The sequence below is a fragment of the Cupressus sempervirens genome, chromosome 4, assembly GCF_028749045.1.
Source record: "Cupressus sempervirens isolate cs-2001-9-10 chromosome 4, ASM2874904v1, whole genome shotgun sequence".
NCBI classification, from domain to species: Eukaryota; Viridiplantae; Streptophyta; class Pinopsida; order Cupressales; family Cupressaceae; genus Cupressus; species Cupressus sempervirens.
In genome coordinates, this window is record NC_143121.1 from 394722032 (window position 1) to 394734358 (window position 12327).

The window sequence follows — 12327 nt, forward strand, 5'->3', positions numbered from 1 at the left end:
TGAAATCTCTAGAAAAAGTCAACTCAAGTCAAGTCTAGTCAACCTTTGGTCAAACTTAGTCTTCTAGACCCTGAAGTCACTTCAAATTAGCTCCAATTTTTTTTTTGATTATTCTAATCTCTTCTATATTCTTTTAAACCTCAGATTTCTTTAGTATCTTTCAATATACTATTCTATATCATATTTCTGGTGTGTCACCTTTTGATTTTGCTCCCAAGGGGATAGGATGATTACATCATTGAATTTAAATTTCAACTCAATCTAAAACTCATGTCTTCATCACTTGGGGCATCTCATCACTCTAGGAATCTTTTCCCCTTTCTATTTGACATATACGCCATTTATCTCATCTTTTGATTAGCTGATCACATTTTATAGCAATCCTTATCAGAGTTTTATAGACAGGTATTTGGGTGCTCTATCTAGATCCCTTAAGGTTAAGCTCCATTTTGGAGATAATCTTTAAAAACTTATCAATCTAGGTATCTAGGTGTTCTATCTAGATCCCTTAAGATTAAGCTCCATTCTAGAGACAATTCTTAAAAGGTTATCAATCTTGGTATCTAGATGTTTTATCTAGATCCCTTAAGGTTAAGATCCATTCTAGAGATAATCTTTAAAAGCTTATCAATCTCAGTATCTAGGTGTTCTATTTGGATCCCTTAAAGTTAAGCTCTATTTCGGAGATAATCTTTAAAAGCTTATCAATCTAGGTATCTAGGTGTTCTATCTAGATCCCTTAGGGTTAAGTTTCATTATTGAGATAATCTTTAAAAGCTTATCAATCTCAGTATCTAGGTGTGCTATTTGGATCCCTTAAGGTTAAGATCCATTCCAAAGGTGTTCTTTCTAGATTTCCTAAGGTTAAGCTTCATTTTGGAGATAAGCTTTAAAAGCTTATTAATTGGTCTTTGTATCATCAATTTCAGAACCAATCTCATTTCTTTATCTTTGCATCATACTTTTGATTTCTTTGAATTGAACATGCTAATCACGCATTCATTCAAAGAGGGGCAAATATAATATCTCAAAATTGGCTCATTGCCATGTAAACCAATTTTGGTCTATCTTGATCAACTCTAAGTCCTATTTTACTAGGCAATTATTGTTCTAGTTATCACTACTTGACCTAATTGTCAAATGTAGAAAATCCTAATATGCATTAATCACATTCTCTATTTAATTCCTAAGTATCGACTCAAATTAGCTACATTAAACCTATTGATCAAATTTTATTTAATTGTAAGTGTCCATACTTTAATTAAATTAAATTACTTCTTTAATCTAATGTGCAAAGGAATTAAAGATATTTAATTTAATGAGATAATGTCTTTACTTTAATTATATGGTTTAGTTACTCAATTAATTAGAAATATGCATTTATGAAGTCATATCTCATTTTATTAAATTAAATAGTCTTCCAAATTTTATCTTCAGTTTAGGAATGGGAATTCGAAGTGATCTATCTCTTGAATTGGAATTGACTTAATCAACCTATTCTCACACTCAGGTGAATTTTAGAAAAATCTTCATTATACTCAGGATTTGAGTTAGTTACTCTCACCTACACTTGGAATCTTCCATCTTGACTAAATCTTAGTTTCAATCTTGATCATCCATTCCAATTGATCTCAACAATTGGCTGATTTAAGGAATTCTATTTAAGAAGCTTCTAATTCCTCATCATGAGGATGGAAATTGAATTGCGTCGAATTACTATCAAAATAGATACTTAATTTTTTAATACTATTATAGCTTTCATAATTTCTTATCATTAAATATCATCTAAATTAAAATGCACTCATATAGCTTAATTTTCTTTTCCTATTATTAGATTAGAATTGCATATCATCTAAATTAAAATGCACTCATATAGCTTAATTTTCTTTTCCTATTATTAGATTAGAATTGCATTTCATCTAGATTAATTGCACTATCATATAGCTGCATAAATCTTTCATACTAAAAGGTCTAGTTGCCCGCTTCTTAATCTGAGAGCAAAGGAAAAATCCTTCTAGTTAGAAGGCAACAAGTTGCTTTGTTGGATTACTCAGATGAATAATTTAGTGCTCATTCTAGGATGATCTCTCAGGTAATGATTGTGTTGAAGTGTGTGTGACCATCTAAGGCCAACAATTCACATATACAATGTGAAGCTCACTAGGATGATGAAGATAGTTTCCCGTGTCTACCAAGAATTCCAGAGTTTTCGTAGTTCAGAAGATAGTGTCTATTGAGTTCACTCGATTGTCAAAGGAAAGTTGTAGAAGTTGAGTGTTAACTAAGCTCACTTGGATAATGAAGAAAATTTTAGATGGAACCAGTGTTAACCAAGCTCACTCAGTTGCCAAAGGAATTTTGTGAGTATGGAGTGTTAACTGAGTTCACTTGGTTAACACAGGAAAATCATTTTTGAGTTAGTGTCTATTGAGCATGGTCGACTAATAAAGGATTTTTTTTGTTTTAGTAGATTGAGTTCAAATGATTTAGTTATTTTTTTTAGCCATAAGGAGATGATTTTTAAGTATTCTAAGTTGTATTCAAGATGGCTTAACAATGTGTAAGATATAAGTATAAGGTCAAGTTGAGGATTAAATGTGTGGAACATAATATAAGATTTGATGATGCTTAGAGGAAGTGAATTAGAAGGATAAGCAGAATATCCTTGTTGATCTACATAGATAGATTCGATTAGGAAGGATCAAGTATTTAAGCCAAAATTGAGATTTGTAATCAGCAATTTAGTTGCATAAAAAATTAGGTCATTTCATTTTTATTCTCTAATCATTTTAGTAGTGATCAAAATCTCTTAAACTAGTTGGCTTAATAGCTATTTATAAATCCTTTAACAAGGTGGCATTTCTAGATTGAAGTTCTAAAGACCTCTAACAAGGCCACTCCTAACAGTGTGATTAAATCCTCTAACAAGGTCACACCTAACAGTGTGTTTTGTAACCTTTAATAGGGTTGGCTCCTAATAGGGCTCACTTTAGAAGAGTGAAAATCAATAACTATTTGCAATTGGTGATTTTTTCCAAATTGGTTTTCCACGTTAAATCTTGGTGTCACTTGTATTCATGCTATTTCTTTTATGTGTATGAAACAAAGTTAATCTTAAGATTAATCACATTAAGTTCAATATATTTAGTTATTTCTGAGCTATAGTATTTACTAGAGTAAATCAAGTGCATGTGTTTTTCTGAGTTACAACAGAATTCAATTTAATTAGAGTTTTGATTTATATTGAAATGCAAGGGATTTAAGATTTATTTTTGTAGTAACTGATTCACCCCTTCCCTATTAGTTTTTCCTCTTATATTTCCAACAAAAGAAACTTGGAGGGATGAGGGAGTCTTGACCTTTTTGTTTTTTGGATGATTTGGAAAAAAATTTTGACTCTAAAAAGGCACTCTTTTATCCCTATAACTAGAAATGGTAGAGGCAGAAAAAATCTTTGTCTCACAACTTATGCACATGAGTTCACCTCACACAACCATGTCACCCCACTAAAGTGCACCTATGTTTTTCGTATATTCTAAGGACTCAATAACTATACACTCAATGAGTACCCTTGTGGTAGGGGGTGAGGGTGTATACTACCTTCTAACATTCATGTAGAAGCCTATGGTAAGGATCTACAAGATAGATTCTTCTCCCTCCCTGGACATAGATTATGCCCCCTTTCAAAGGTGAATTGGGTAGCAACTAACTAAGATTTTTTTAATAGGCTTCCATTAAAATTAATCCCCAGTTGGCTTATGAATAAAGTTAAGGCCAACAACCCACACCATCATCTGAAAGTGCACACACTTGACTAGTAATATTGGGGCCAACACCACCTAGTGTAAAAGATAGAACCTCTTCTTGCTATGTGATATCAGAATCAAGAAGAAGAAATTAAGATGGTTTTGGAGTCTTTCACTCTACAAAGCTTCTTCATTAAAGTTAGTTGGAATCCTTGATGTTAGTTGTGTGCTCAATTGGGTCATTCTTGGAGGTTGGATCACTCTGGTAGGCCCTCTAAAGGTTGACTCAAACTGTAGCTCAGATTCAAGGGTCCAAGTTTCTGATTTTCCCAAAGGGAAAAGACCATACTCCTCTAACCTTGTCACCTTACCCAAACACATAGAACATGTTCATAACCGAGCTAGATTATCAATCCAAACTTGTATTTTTCCAAGATTTTGATTTTCATAAAAGGAAAAGAGCAACATATCTTCATTAAAGATTTTCTTGGGAGAACCACTACCTTTCTTGCCTCTCTCAAGTATCATCCTCCAAAGGTGTCTAGGTTTCTGATTTACTCTTTGCCATAAGTTCCAAGTAGCAAAGTGTATACTCCCCTATTCCTTTGTCTAGAGCCCTATGAAGCTCATAGGCTCTATCAAACTATGTTTTTAAGAAAGCATTAAAATAGAAAAATTTGTTGAGTGGGTTTGAATTTTTTCTTTGACAAGTGTATCATTGAAAAAACATCTTGCAATCAAATTGTTAGCATTGTTTGTATATTTATGACAAGGTATCTTCGACAATTAATCTGCAAACCATTGTTAAGATGCTTCAAAAATAAAAAATAAAAGAAATAGTTACTTCAAAAATAAGTGTTAGATCAAAGATATTATGAAAAATAGAGTCCAAATATGCAATTTTACCTTTCCTTGTGCGATCATATGAGTTTTCATGCTAGGAAATGCAGAGAGTGACACAAACTTCTAGTTTTCTCATACAAGAAAGCTTCTTAATGTGTGAGAATTCACTATTCTATACAAGTAGAAAACACAAAAATCTCAAAAAGTAAGAAAATGAGGCCAAAAAAATTGTTTTTTCAAGCCCCACAGTGGGCACTAGAAATGTGAATGCTAATTACAGGCTTCTAAATCCACACACACTTCCACATGATCATTACATGTCAAAAAAATCGTAAAAAGAATGTGGGATTGTCCATCTAGTATGTCTACACAAGGTGACTTATTGCCTTCTAAGTAGATGGTGTTTTACTATCCACACTCAAGATTGAGAGATTAGTAACTAGACCAAACTAGTATGAAGGATTTGGAAGAATGAAAATGCAATCTAATTTATGTTTTTGATGTTTTTTGAATGCAAAGATATTAGATTAATCCAAATAAAATAGAAATTAATCTAAGAACAATGGGAAGTAATAACTAAATGAATGTATTTTAATCTAAGTGACAAGCATACAAAAGAAAGAGAAATTTGAATGTAAGGCACTTGAGTAATCAAATTAGCATTAATTTGATACTTTCATGTGCATCCCCCAAAATGATAGATTGAAGGTTTCTTTTATAGAACCTTGGACTCAATCAACGGTTAAGATCAAACCACATGGATGGTCCAAATTGAAGGGGACATTGAGTCCTCCATTTTTAATGGGGTTGAATGAGATGAAATAGGAGATAACATTGTTGATTTCAAATATGTGCTCATAATTATTTTTCTAATTAATTAATTAATTAGTTTCAACAATTATGAGGAGCATATTTGAATTAATTAATATTATGAATTCCTTTTTAATGTGAGATGAAATAGGAAAGGATATTGATCCATTCCAAATATGTCATCATAATAGAATATCATAGTTGAATAAATAGTTAACTTTAACACTTGGGTAATAGCATAAACTTGGGTCACAATTCCGTGGAACTCAATTCTATAGAATGAGATGTTTTTAGAAATGGGTACCTAATTTTAACAAATCAAGTACCCATTATGGTTTGGGCACCTGATACATATTCAAAAAATTGAGTACATAATTTTTGAATATGGATCAGGTGCCTGAAGCATGTTTTAAAAATTGAGTACCTGATTTTGAAAAACTTTAAAACCCATTTTTTTAGAGTATTTGGTCATTTTTACTGGAGTGTAAAATGAGAGCCTGATTTTAGCATAGCAATAGGAGCCCATTTTGAGATTTTTACTGACCCCTTGTTGCTCTTTTTTAGTGTACCAAGTATTTTACTTTTTTTCTTGACTATTTTATTTCATTATTTTTAGTTTTACACTGTATAATTCCATCAATTTTTTTTTTCACTTTTAATATGTGAAATTGTAAATTTCCATTATTAATAGTTTTATCTTTAGATTATTGTATCTATTCATTTAAATAGTTTTGTATATGTTCATTTTAATTTTTTTGTAGATGTTCATTTAAAAAGTATTATTTTAGATGTTTCGATGTATTTAATAAAAATTACAATGTTGAATGATTAGATAGATGTATATTAGATTGTTTAAACATGTAATTATATAGATATTTTAGATTTATTTAAACTAAATAGTAATTAATTATAAATTAGTTTCTAACCATATAACACAAAAAGTTAAACTAACTATATTCCTAAGTCTATCCTCAACCTAACCATAACTGTACAATAGTTAATCCAAACCCTAAATATAAAAGTAAGCATTTAATGTGCTCCCTTACCTTAAAACTATAATTTTAACTCTAAACCCTAGATTCATGTAACTATAATCGTAAACTCAACTCTTTAATACTAACATTAACTAAATCTCTAATCAGGTAAATAATCATACATAACCATTTATCCTTAACACAACCTTAGCTCTAAGTATGACATTTAAATGTAGATGAGCTCTTAAATTCTATTTATAATTTTCAATAAGTAATGTTTCAAAGTCAAAATTAAATGTAATTTTAAATCCCTTACTCCAAATTATCTGGATGATCATATCCATTTATCATTTCATTATTTAGTTAGATAAATTTTACAACAAAATTTTCAATAATTTGATTACCATATATTTTTAAAAAAAAATTACACACTAACTGTAAACATAGTATTAACCTTGATGTAAAATATCACTCTCACCATAACTCTAAGCCTAACCCTAACACTAATCAAAATTTTAACCAAATTATATAATTAAAATTGAGAAACCTAACCTTAATTATTAATAAAATTAATCCTAAATATTAAACCCTAATTCTAATTGTAACTTCAAATCTTAAACCTAATACTTGATCCCTAGTGAGGTAACCATAATAGTAGGTCCATAATAGAAAGTTATCTTTATCCTAACCATAATTAAAAATCATAATCCTTAAAGCTAGCACGTGATCCTAAAATGTAGACCCTAATTCTAATCCTAATTTTGAAACACTAGAATTCTAAACTTGTTAAACTATATAAGCTTAAATTATCATCTATTTCAATCCTAAATCAAAACCTAAACAATAATTCTAAATTCTAATGCCTAATCTTAAACATGATAAGTCTTGAAATAGTAGCCATAATCCTTTTTTTTTTGTGCCCCAATCATTTAATGTTAAAATTTACTCTAGCCTAATTCTAAATGGATAACCCTAAATCCTAACACAAACCACAATCTTATTTATGTTAAATCCTAGTTGTTTTAATATTGAACCTTAATCGTAAATGTTAAACCATAATCCTAAATATTTAAATATAAATGTTAAACACTCATATTACATTTCCTAGAAAATACATACCATAATCCTAATCATATTTCTAATTTAATGGTAGAAACCCATACCATAAGATCTTTACGCTAGCCCTAATTCTAAATGCCAAACCTGGATTATAAATGCTAGACCCTAATTTCTCAATAATTGCCCTAAATGAGCTAAAATATAAATAACTAAATACTAAATTATTACAATCTTAACCATAATCCTAATTATTTTAATATTAAGCCTTATGGTATATTAAGCTTTATGCTAGTTAAATTAATTTTTGAGCTACAGGGTCTTAAAAAGACTTAACAAGGCTATGATTTCTGCGCTATCCTTTTTTTTTGTTTTCTCACAAGTATGCCTTACTTGTCACACCTCTACCAGATCTGATGTTGTTAGATCATTCCATGATTATATTTTTTGTCACTTGGCAAATGGCTCAACTTCTTCCTATTAAAACCTAGTTTTATCTTAATACTTCATTATTGTCCCATCTACTAATTATTGTCCACATTCTTCAAGTCTGCAATCTTGAGACTCATCCCCACACCCAAGTTGGGTAGATTCAATGGTGGAATGATGTCATCCTTTGTACTACTAGGTTTCTTTGCATATACCATAGATAATTGGCCAAGTACCACAGAAGATCTTATGAAGCCACAACTAAAGATTTGTGTATGACCTCACAAGCCCTTGATGTGAATCCATTTGATATAGATCTCCAAGTTTAGCTTGCCAATATTTTGCACTAGAAGGAAGTTATTGATAGTTATGCTATTTGGGGAGCTCAGATCAAGGCCCATCTCCATTGGTTGGAGGTTGGCAATTAGGCCTCAAATTTTTTTTTAATGTTGTGCAAGCTTGTCATTGTATAGTTGGCATCAAATTCATCAGAGAAGACCAATAGATTCTTACTACCTTGCCAAATATTCTCTAGGCTTTTGTGTGCCACTATGAGCAAGTTTTCACAACTTAGGGGCCATCTTTTATGCATCATCAAGCTTTACAAACTTTCCTTGTTGTCACTCCTAATAGGCTTGCTCTTGAGAAATATGCCTTTTGTGAGAAAATTTAACACTTTTAGACCTAAAGGAAGCTGTCATTTCTATTGATGATGAAAAAATCCCTAGCTGTGATGGTTTTCCTTATGAGTTCTACAAAATTCTATGGGATGATATTGGCCCTAATTTTCTTGAGCTATATCATAAAGCTTACAATTCTAATTCACTAGGTAGTATTATAAATAAGGGTAATATTAAATTCATAACTAAAGCTAGTGATCTTGAGGAAATTTGCAACTGGAGACCCATCACTTTGTTGAATGTCTCTTACAAGATCATTTCCAAAGCCCTATCTCTTAAAATTCAACATTTTCTCCCTCAGATTATTTAACATTTTCTCCTAGATATCATCATTACTATTTGGGAAGATATGGAATGGGCCCTATAATCCAAGTAGTTGATTTTATTTTTGAAGATTGATTTTACTAAAGCTTGTGACTAGATTGAATGTCCTTTCATCCTGGCCATGCTTTAAGCTCTAGGATTTGGTCCAATCTTTCTATAGTCTATGTAGATGGTTTTTGGTAATGCCTCTGCCTACATCATCATTAATAGGAGGCAATCTTAATCTTTTGGTGTCTTTAGATTTATTCATCAAGGTTTCCCTCTTGCACCTTCACTCTATGTGTTGTAAACTTAAGGTTTTGGCTATCTTCTTGCCAACACCACTTCTCGATGTTTGGTACATGGTATCTCTCTTCTAGAGTCCTCCACATAATGAGTTAATGGTCATTTTTTAGATGATTCATTCATTACTTTGATGGAAGATGAAGACAATATTTCTAATGCCTTGCAATGCTTGGATGCTTTTTATCTTGCCTTTGGGTGTTTCATTTAATAGCTTAAACCCTTTGTTATAGAGAATCTTTCTTGCCAAGCCCTCTGTGGTTGTAGTAGTATGGGTAGAAATGAGTCTAGTATGGAGAATATTTTAAGCTTTTGGGAATTCTCTTTGCTTTTCAAGCCTCCCCCAAGGAGTTGTGGAATGTTGTTCTTATATGGATTGAGAAAAAGCTAGAGTATTAGATCACAAAGACACTCTCCCTTCTGGGAAAGTTTCAAATTTATTCTAAAGTGCTTGCTTCTATGCATGTCTACTACTCTTCCTATTGAGACCCTTCCAAAGCTTCATACCTCAAGCTCAAGCATTTCCTCTAGGAATTTCTCTAGGCCTTTGATGCTATGCATCATGGCTTTCATAGAGTGGTCAGGGATTATCATTGCTTTTGCAAAGATTCTAGTGGGATTGGGTTGCTTTCTACTCATAAGCAAGGGATTTCCCTTTGTGCTAAGTAGGTCATTCAAGCCCTCATTGGAGATGAAGCTTGGAAAATTTTATTATGATATTGCATATCTTTAGGCTTTCTAGTTAATTAGCCTACCTAGAAGGGGATTAGTTTTTAGACCCTTCTTGTGAGTCCTAAACCTATTCAGATTTAGGTAACTTTTGTTTCATAGATCATTTGGAAATCCTAGAAATCCCTCAAACCTTGGCTTCTTTGGGAAGGTAAGTGGTTCAAAGGTGGCCTCTCAATGAGCCAAAAAAACCTTTGGTGGTCTTTCTTGTTTGCTACTCAAGGTGTTCCTTTAGCTAAGATATAAGAAGCCAATGCTCTATACTTGTTTTGAAGAGGTATCAAAACTCATAAGGACTTATTTCCTAGGTTACTATGAGAATTTGCTCATGGGAGGATTTGGAGGTACAATTCAATCTTATCCTTGTAGATCAATAGACAATTGCTCTTCTAGTTTTTGTAGTGCCTCCCAATTTGTTATATAAAATTGGTATTTACTCATCTTGCCCATGGTGGAAAGATTGGAAGTAGTATCTTGCCACTCCTATGACTAGTTACAAGTCCAAGCTAGGGTATTAGTGGTTGATGCCCCATCTTTCGATGGTTTATACTCTTAATCAAAGCTTACATTTGCATTCTTCCTATAAGACTTAGAGTAGTAGATATACCACTATCCGACATTCCATTATAGAGCCAAAGATTACTCACTTTCCCTAGTGCCTCCTCTTCTAGGGCTTTCCTTTAGGCCCTTGAATTTGACATCTGGGAATCTCAGACCTTAGATGCCCTTTTTGTGGCTAGCTCAAGAGCTTCCTGCACATTTTCTAGTTCTATAGAAGAGCCTAGAAGTATTGCTCTAGATCCATGAATTTTTCAAGAGTTTCCATCCAGAGGATTTCACTTGGCATATGGTTATGCTAGGTGATAAGCCTAGGCTTTGGAATGCTTTTAGAATAGAGATTTTGTTTACTATTTGGAAGGACCACAATTTTTTTAAATTCTCTCATAGCTTTCTTGATATACATGTTTCTATGTCCTCTGAATAATGTATTTGTAATATTGTTATGATGTAGATACAAGTACAATTGACCAAGTCATCTTGGAGGTGGCTCACCTATAGGAGTTATTAGATCACTTAAGAAATGCACCTCGTATGGTTTTTCATGTGCCTCTATATGCTTTATCTAGTGACTGTACTCCTCACGGTCATTAGTGAGGCTAGAGAAGATCTACACACCACTCGCACACTCCTCAGTCTTAACCTCATCACCACTCTCCCAGTGGTGGTTTTGGTAGTTGTCATTGCTTGGCCTCTCATCCATGGAGGTTGGGGTTAGGCTAGTCTCTAGTGGCTCCTCCTACTACCCTTGATATGGGTTGGTCATTTGTGCAATGTGACCCCAAATGGGCTTTCCCTTAGTTGGACATAGCCACTTATCCACCTAGACAAGAGGGAGATAAAGATTTTGATGCTATTGCTAATGATAGTTAGGCTCCTCATGAGCCAACCAATAACCCCAAGGAATTTTGGGTTACTAATAATAAAGATCCACACTTGATTGGTACTACCCTTGTAGCATGAGGACTATTTTTTTTTTTTTTTTTATGAATAGTTTTTAATCCGACCTTGTTCCATTTGAACTCATGGGGTGATCATGTATCTCTTGACCCCTTTTTTTGTAGATATATATGTTTAAATTTTAATTAATGGGAAGATCTATTCATCAATAAAATAAAATAAAATATGAGAGTGATAATTGTTGAGTGAGAAATATTGTTCTTGAAGGCATGCACTGCTTGCATAGACCATTCTGCACCATTTGTTGCATTTCAATACATTTACAATGTATTTATTTCACTATAGGTTTCAGTTCTAGTGCATGTAATTTTAATTTAGATTATTTTAATTATTTCATGCTTAATAAAACTACATGTTGCAATTAGTAGGCATTTTTTTCAATTAGTTCACATAATATGCAATACTATTATTATCATGCAATCTCTTTGCATATTATTGTTTATGATTTTTATTGTAGTTAACTCTAATTTCTTTCATCAGAGTAGAAGGTTAAGAGTTTTTAGTTTTTCTCTATAATATACTCTTTAATTTTATAATACACATTCAATAAAAAATAGAGTTTTATTTCAATCTTTGGTTCATGCTTTGTTTTTTATTTCTTTGATTATCAGTATAGCATAAGAGCTTTTATTTTACATTTTCATTTGGTGTCAGAGCTTGGTTGTAGAATTTATTCTCTTGTCAATAGGGCAATGATTTTATCCAAGATCTTTTAGAATGAAAAATTGTGCAAAATTTCCATTCAAGCTTTCATTGTTTTCTAGAGACAACTACAAATATTGGTGTATTAAGATGAAGACACTACTATTATCTCAAGATATTTGGGAATTAGTAGAAGGAGGATACACTGAGCCTATAGAATTGAATGCTTTAAATTCCTTAAAATAGGCTTAATGAAACCCATTGAAACAAGACAAGAAGAAGGATAATTGAGTT